This window comes from Ictidomys tridecemlineatus, chromosome 7 (assembly GCF_052094955.1).
Source record: "Ictidomys tridecemlineatus isolate mIctTri1 chromosome 7, mIctTri1.hap1, whole genome shotgun sequence".
Classification (NCBI taxonomy): Eukaryota; Metazoa; Chordata; class Mammalia; order Rodentia; family Sciuridae; genus Ictidomys; species Ictidomys tridecemlineatus.
In genome coordinates this window covers 108019185-108027054 of record NC_135483.1, presented here as the reverse complement: position 1 = coordinate 108027054, position 7870 = coordinate 108019185, and the positions used below count along the sequence as shown (strand labels likewise).

Sequence of the window (7870 nt, the reverse complement as noted above, 5' to 3'; positions counted from 1 at the left end):
GAGGTTGCTACTCAGCCTGGAAGTACAGAAAAACCAGGGCTTCACACCTTCATCTGATTTTTCCAGTGTTAGGTCTTCAGATCTATCAGTCTACAGTATTTAGACTTGGGGTGTGGGGGAGCTGGGCTTAAGCTGTAACAGAAAAGATGGCAAAAATTTCTCTTTTTTTTCCAGTACAAATATATATATATATTTAGACAGGGTCTCACTAAATTGCTGAGGCTGGCCTTGAACTTGGGATCCTCTTGCCTCAGCCTCTCCAGTTGTTGTGATTACAGGTGTGCGCCACAGATATTGTGCTTTGTTTGTGCTTAAGTATCGGTGAGTATTGTGCTTTGTTTGTTTTCAAGTATTGATTGCTATTCTTGAAAGATAGCTTTACTGGCGACACAGTTCTGCACCCACAATGGCTTTCTCTCAGTGCATTGGAGATATCATTACTAGTGTTTCCTTGCTTTGTTGCAATTTGATAGTTTGTTCCCATGGCATCTGTCCCCTTTGACTTGAACCCTTGGTATGTAGTGACACAAGGAGTAGAGAACAGCAGTGGGCCAGAATCAGCTGGGTCTTCCAGCCATGATAAAGATTTCAGATTTTACTCTGAATGTAGGAGCTCAACAGAGTACAGTTCTTTGCCCCGTAAGAGGTAGGAGTGGGCATTGGGGTGTTTGGGACAGTTGGTGGAACAGTTCCAGCCATTCTAGTACCAAATGGAAATGAATTTTTAGTGATTTGCTCTTTACTATGTTCCATGTTGCAGACTCCTTCCTTTCATTCAGAGACAAAATTAAAAGAATGTTTGCATTTATGAGCAATGCTTCCAAATCCTTTTGTGTTTAAGAATGTGTGTGTCTATTTGAGTATCCTGATGTGGATGTCACAGGCTTGCTGTCCTTGCTGTTCTAAGTGTTTCGAGTACTGATCCCCAGGGTGTTGGCTTTCTAGTTTGAATGGGGCTACAGCGCCCAGGGCCTGCTGGGAGATGACATTTTGGATGTGCTGTTTTAGGATATAATAGCTCAGAAGAAACGCCTGGCAGACAACCAGGGATGGCCAAGTTCTTGTTTCTTTTATGGTTTGCTCTCAGAGAGCAGCCGTGTTATGTCAAGGACTCTAATATCTAAAAAGCACTATCTGTCCCCTTTGGCTCTAACCCTGGCTGCAGTTCTGACCCCAACAGGTCACACAACTGGTGCTCCTTTTTGTTTTTTTTGTTTTTTTTTCAAATGAGGTCTCCACTGTGTAGTAACCTCCTTTTCCCAACCCGTCAGGAGTCTCAGGAAAGTATATTCAGGATTGAAATCCTCTATCCCTCAGTTTCTCCTTGCCTTTCTTATTGCACCAAGCCTCCAGCTTGGAAATGAATTTTCAGTGATTTGCTCTTTACTATGACTATTTACAATGACTGTCCATGTCACCTAGGCAGCTGGACACTGTTCCCAAGGATGTGGTCCTAGTTATGCTTACATCCATATCTAGTGCCCAGAACTTCTTATGATCAAGAAATTTTGGGGGTCTGGGATTGTGGCTCAGTGGTAGAGCGCTCACCTAGCACGGGTGGGACCCAGGTTCTATCCACAGTACCATGTAAAAATAAAGGCATTGTGTTGTGTCCATCCACACCTAAAAAAATAAATATTAAAAAAAGAAATTTTTGCCATCTTTTCTGTTACAGCTTAAGCCCAGCTCCCCCACACCCCAAGTCTAAATACTGTAGACTGATAGATCTGAAGACCTAACACTGGAAAAATCGGATGAAGGTGTGAAGCCCTTGTTTTTCTGTACTTCCAGGCTGAGCAGCAACCTCCTCAAAGCTTCTGACATCACAGCCCAGAGAGGAAAAAATGCATTTTTAAGACTGTCAAACAGCAAGACAATAATGGTGACAATCATAAAAAGAAAATCTGGACTTGGTTCCAAGGTTTTCCAAGTTTCTTATGCAGATGGCACAATGAATGTGTGGGAAACACTGATTATAATCTCCAACTTATACAAAAGGTCAGAGGAGACACAAACACCAAATCTAAAAGTCCTACTAGAGAAGTTGAGTCTGTCTAAAATACAGCCTTAGGAGTCCCTGAGAATATTTAAAGATGAAACCAAAGCTCTTTCCAGATGTTTGTCCAGCAGTTCTGAGCTTTTCTCCACAGGTATCCCTCCCACCTTTCCTACAGCAGGATGGGTACTCTGGATTAACTTTACGGAGCCAGTTTTGGTCTTGGAAGACACATTATGCTTCTTGTCCTTTATCTCCCTAGAGGAATGTTGGATATCAGCATTTGTCAACACAATGTATACTCTCATTCTAAAACAAGCTGGCTTCCATCATAGTTCTCAGAGAATGGAGTAGGCCTGAGTGATCTGGGCAGCTCTAGAAGCATGTCCTTCAATGTTCAAGAAAGGTTCCCACAACAGAATGAACATGGGGGGGGGGTTGTTTTTATTTTATCTTTTTTGTAACTTCACACATACTGGATGAAATTCCCATGCCTGACACCATTCCACAGGCATGTTCAGATTACAGGTTGGAGCATAAAAAGGACAGCTGTGGGCATGTACAGTGGAATGCCAATAACCCAGCCCCCTGTCACTTGATTGCCACTAAGTGACATTATTGTTGAGAGAACTTGAGTCCATTCTAATGTATTTTATTTTAATTTCTATTGACACCTTTTATTCAGTTTTTAACCACATCAAGGGGAATCAAATGTCAAATTTTCTAAATTGCAATTTTTCCACATCAGAAGGTTGTCATAACTCTCAAAGAATAAGCAAGTTGGATTTTTTTCTGCCTCCAAAATGTTTATCAAATACTGTATTTCTCACAGGCTTTGAAACACTTAGAAAATACTTAAGAAATATTCCAATGAACGAAACATACCAAACGTCAGTAATAAGCAAGACATAATCCTTTGGGGAAATGGCTGTTTAAAAAAAAATCGCAGTGTTCATTTTTTTCTTCTTTAAAAATTTGTTACTTCTAAAATAGCATAAAACTGGAAGTGAAGGACTAGAAGGCCAGGAGAGGAAAGGAGAAGGGAGGGAGCACACACCATTAGCACAAAATGAAGTAAAATTGTACAAACATAAGCAGTTTATAAGACTAGGGTCATCTTACTCCAAAATAACAAGACTGGTTGAGAAATTTACCATTCTGCAGAAGGCAGGGATTTTATGAAGATCAGTGAAGATTATTAATTCAGTGCCTTGGAGCAAACTCCTTCCCTCTCCAAATCCTCATTTCTTCATCAAGTCTCCATGGGCAGGGCTTCTCATTCCACCACCCCGCCCACCTCCAGGGCCTCCAGGACCTGGCAGGAGATTATCTCGACAGTCCCCTTCCCTGGCAGCTCGAGTCTTCTTTTCCACATTCAGCAGGACTTCACCTCTGAACACAGTGGGCCTGTCACTAAGGACCTCTGAACAAGCTCAGGATCATCAAACACAAGAAAATCAAATTTGGGTAATTTTCCACCACAGTTTATGTGTAGCTCCATGACGTTCCCATAATTTAGAAAGAAATCCTTAAGTTCTGATTTGTTCACCTCATGAGGCAGGTTGCCATTTCAAGAGATGGTGACCATCAGGGTGTCTCGTAGTTCTTCGGTGCTCAATATCACCTTGCTCACCAGCCTCACAGATTGGTTTGGGTTCCCTCTGAGGAGGAACATCTATTCATTGTTCTTATCCTCTTTGATCGCTCTGAGGCCTCTGTGGTAGAATCTGAGGTTCAGGCTCAGGCTCTGGATGGGCTGTGAAGCTGGTCCTTTAACAACAGAAGGTGGTATCCCAGTAACAGGAATAGATCCATTTGGAAGAAGGTTCTTACTGGTCACAGATGACCAAGAACACATCCTCAAGTCTTCCTGTACTGTCTGAGTTGGTCTGTAGGTCCTGGAGAAGGACTCCTCTGAGATCCTCAGGAGTGGCTTCTTCTAATACCGTCTGACTTTTCCTCTTGGATTTCAGATTTCAGATATTACTCTGGTTCAGGTTCAGGATGACGCTCTGGTTCAGAAACAGTCTCCTCTAAATGTTCTTCCAAGTCATTGCTGACAGTCTGATGGTAGAATGTTCCAGAACCATCAGATGCCACCTCAGGTGTCTGCTGCCTTTCTGCAGGTTCCTTTACTTCTTCTTGATTCCTCCTAAGTCTTGGTGACAATACCACCAAGGAACTCATGATGGTCTCTAAGGTATTATGAGCACAAAATTTATTTGCAACAGAGCACTTAGGAGCAAGGACAAATGTCTGCATGAATCTCAACAAAGCCTCCTTGTTGTTTGATAGCCTCCCCATCACCTGGACCACCACACCATCATTTAGAGTAGCATGGGTATCAATATGGCAAATGTTGGTGTGGATGTTAGTGAAAGTTTTGTTGACATCACTTTCCTGTGACTTTCTTTCTGTCCAGAGACTGCATCTGCTGGCTTTCCATTTGAATCCAATTCCCCATGGACATGGGAAGAGTTCTTTCCATAAAACCTATGTGGCATGTCTAGGGCCTGGATTCAGCCATGTGTAATACTGTCTCACAGATTCCCACTTGACCAACAAGGAACTCTGCTTCCTATAACCATTGCTTTGGTCAATTCAACTTGTGCAGCTGAGCAGAAGAGGAACAAGCTTTGCCCCACAGCACAGAAGGTGGCAGAAATCCCCTATACAAGTGTGTCTACACATTCTAATATATATATTTTAAAGAGAGAGACAGAGAAAGAGAGAGAGAGAGAGAATTTTTAAAATATTTATTTATTTATTTATTTATTTTAGTTTCGGCAGACACAACATCTTTGTTTGTATGTGGTGCTGAGGATCGAACCTGGGCCGCACGCATGCCAGGTGAGCGCGCTACTGCTTGAGCCACATCCCCAGCCCATCTAATATATTTTTTAAAATCATTCTGATGGGCTGGAGTTGACCTCAGTGATAGAGCACGTGCCTAGCATACGTGAGACACTGGGTTCAATCCTGAGTACCACATGAAAGAAGTAAAATAAAGGTTTTATGGACCTCTACAACTAAAAATATTAAAATAAAATATAATAAAATCATTCTGAAACTTTGGTGCAAATCCTGTTCACTCTATCAGTTAATGGTTTAGGGTCCCTGGTTTCTCCCACTTTGTCTTGACCAAGGAACACAGGGTACCTCAACTACTCTGTGACCTGTTCAGCTACTGAGTTTTGCTGCAGACTTGAGCCAGCCCCTATTTTAGACTGTGACTCAAAATGAAAAACAAAAAGGACTGGGGATGTGGCTCAGTGGTAGAGCACCACAGGGTTCAATCTCAAGGACCAAAAAAAAAAAAAAAAAAAGAAGAAGAAGAAGAAGATATCCATCAATGGCTGTAGCATATACATACAATTGAAGATTTATTTAGTCTTAAAAAGGAAGGACTGACACATGCTATAATGTGAATGAACCTTAAGGATGAGTACCTTATATGTATTAGCCAGGATTCTCAGTTAACCTCATAAAAAAAAAAAACCCACCTTCACAGAAACGTCTGGAATAATGTTTGGCCAAATATCTGTGACCCAGGCACATGGACATAGAATTAACAATCACATTATGTTGAGTAACATAAGCCAATCACAGAGAGATACTGTATGAGTCCACTTATGTGAGGTCCATACAGTAGTCAAATTCATGGGGACAGAAAATGGAAGGGTGGTTGCCAGGTGGGCAGGGGGAAGTAGAGAGATAGGTAATGGGTACAGAATTTCAGTTTTGCATGAGGAAAGGTGTTCTGAAAATGGCACAGAACATGAAAGTACTTACTGAACAGTATGCAAAAGAGGGGTTAAGATGGCAGATTTAGTTAAGGTATGTTTTACCACAATTAAAAAGAGAGAGAGAAAACAGGGAATGTTCACCTTTAAGAAATGTCCATATTTGGAGGTGGGGAAAGGAAGATGAGCAAGTTAAATCAAAGAAGTAGAAAGAAAATTACCCCCGGGATCAAGCCCCAGAACCCAAAATAAATAAATAAAAATAATAAATGAAAAGGACTTATTGTTTTGGGTTCTGGGGATGGAACTCAGGGGTGCTTGACCACTGAGCAACATCCCCAGCCCTTCTCATTTTTTTTTTCTTTTTTATTTTGAATCAGAATCTCACTAGGTTGCTTAGGGCCTTGCTATGTTGCTGTGGCTGGCTTCGAACTTGTGATCTTCCTGCCTCAGTCTCCTGAGTCTCTGGGATTACAGATTCATTTTTAGATAGGGCCTCACTGTTATGCCCATGCGGCCCTGAACTTGCCATCTTCATGCCTTAGTCTCTGAAGTAGCTGGGCTTGGAAACAACTCCATGATCATGAAATCGACACTTGTGCCAATTGATTCATTTATCATAATAAATCAATTGGTACAAGTATCGATTTCATGACCATGTTCTCAGGGCTGCCAGGACCCTGGGTGGCAGCATTCAGTCCCTTTGACCCTTCTGGGTCCCCTGCTTCTCATCCTGACCCCGAACTCAGATCTGTGTTCATGGACCTAACTTACTATTCCATTCTGTCAAATGTGAGCCTTCTGTGAAATAATGCCTGCGTGGCATTGCCCTGAGAAACCTGCTGCCCAGCCACCAGGCCTGGCTCGTGTCACAGACACAGAGATCTGCCAACATCCCAGATGGCAGGGTCTCTGACCAACCTCCTGACATTGAAAAAGGCTGCTAGGAAAGGTCTTTTGCTGGGAGGGCTCATGAAATCCTTCTCAGGGTGGTCTGCCCCAATCCTTGCATAAATACCTCCCTTGAATGTTGTACCTGAGGGAGAGACACAGCTCCAAAGCAGAGCAAACCTTCCTTAGCTCCAGAAACCTTGAAACCCTCTTACCTGCTCTGTGCAGTTGTAACCTGGGCACAAGCAATTCAAAAGCCAAATGAGAAACAAGCTATGGATGCCAGAGTTTTCCCCCAGCACTTATCTACCAGTGACTCTCAGGAACAGTAGCAGCCCCAGGTAATGTGCTCTCAGGGGCCACAAATCCACCTTGCCTTCCTCTAACCTGCCTACCATACAGCCGCCTGAGTGGTCATTATAAAACATCAGGTGAGTATGGCCCTGTTCTTCCATTATTAATATCATTAGGATACTCAAGACCAGTTGCCACATTGGGAGAAATGCCAGTTCTCCACACCTTAAGATATAAGTTTATTTCTCCTTCATGGAAAACCCTTCTCCATCTACTACCTATATCACATGGAAGGAATGTGTTCCTCCAGGTCTGTCACGGAGGGAAACAATGGCCTTTGACCACTTTGTCACTTTTACTTGCAGTCCATTGGTCTATAACGCCATGTAGCTAGGGGGCAGTGGAAGTGTTTTGCAAAATTTTCTACCCAAGTTCAGCACCTCTCATGGCAGAGAAATATAAAGGCAGTTTACCCCCAGAATGTCTGCAGGACTATCCCAAAGGGGGTTCATCAAGGCCACCCTTTCTTAAAAAGTACTCAACAGCTCAGACTTTGCACCCTGCTCCTGGTTACATCCACATTTATTTTAGTATGAAAGTCTTTGTAACTTTTGGGAAATACCACCTGATCCATCGGCTCTGGGGAAGCACCCTCAGGTGCTCTCAGTTTCAGTGCATGGGGCTGGAAACACCCCATGTTCACTATGAGGGGGTGGTAATACCTTTTGCCGAGAGGCTAAATCTCCTCTGTCCTATGACTGAATGACCTATTCATCTTCTCTCATCATTTTAGGGAAATGTTTAAAGGTTTTTTTTTTTAAACATATATAGAGAGATGACTTTCCTAAATGTCTCACATTAATGAACTAAGTCTTTAAAAACTACTGTTCACAATAATAAACATCCTGTCTTTGTTGGGATACATATGTGTATGTGTATATAAGAC

The 7870-nt window shown here is 42.4% G+C and overlaps 1 pseudogene; it reads right to left on the bottom strand.

Annotated features, from left to right (window-relative positions):
* Positions 1–3114: 3114 nt before the first annotated feature.
* Positions 3115–6324, bottom strand: LOC101971541 (ras GTPase-activating protein-binding protein 1 pseudogene; annotated as a pseudogene).
* Between the last annotated feature and the right edge of the window lie 1546 nt (positions 6325–7870).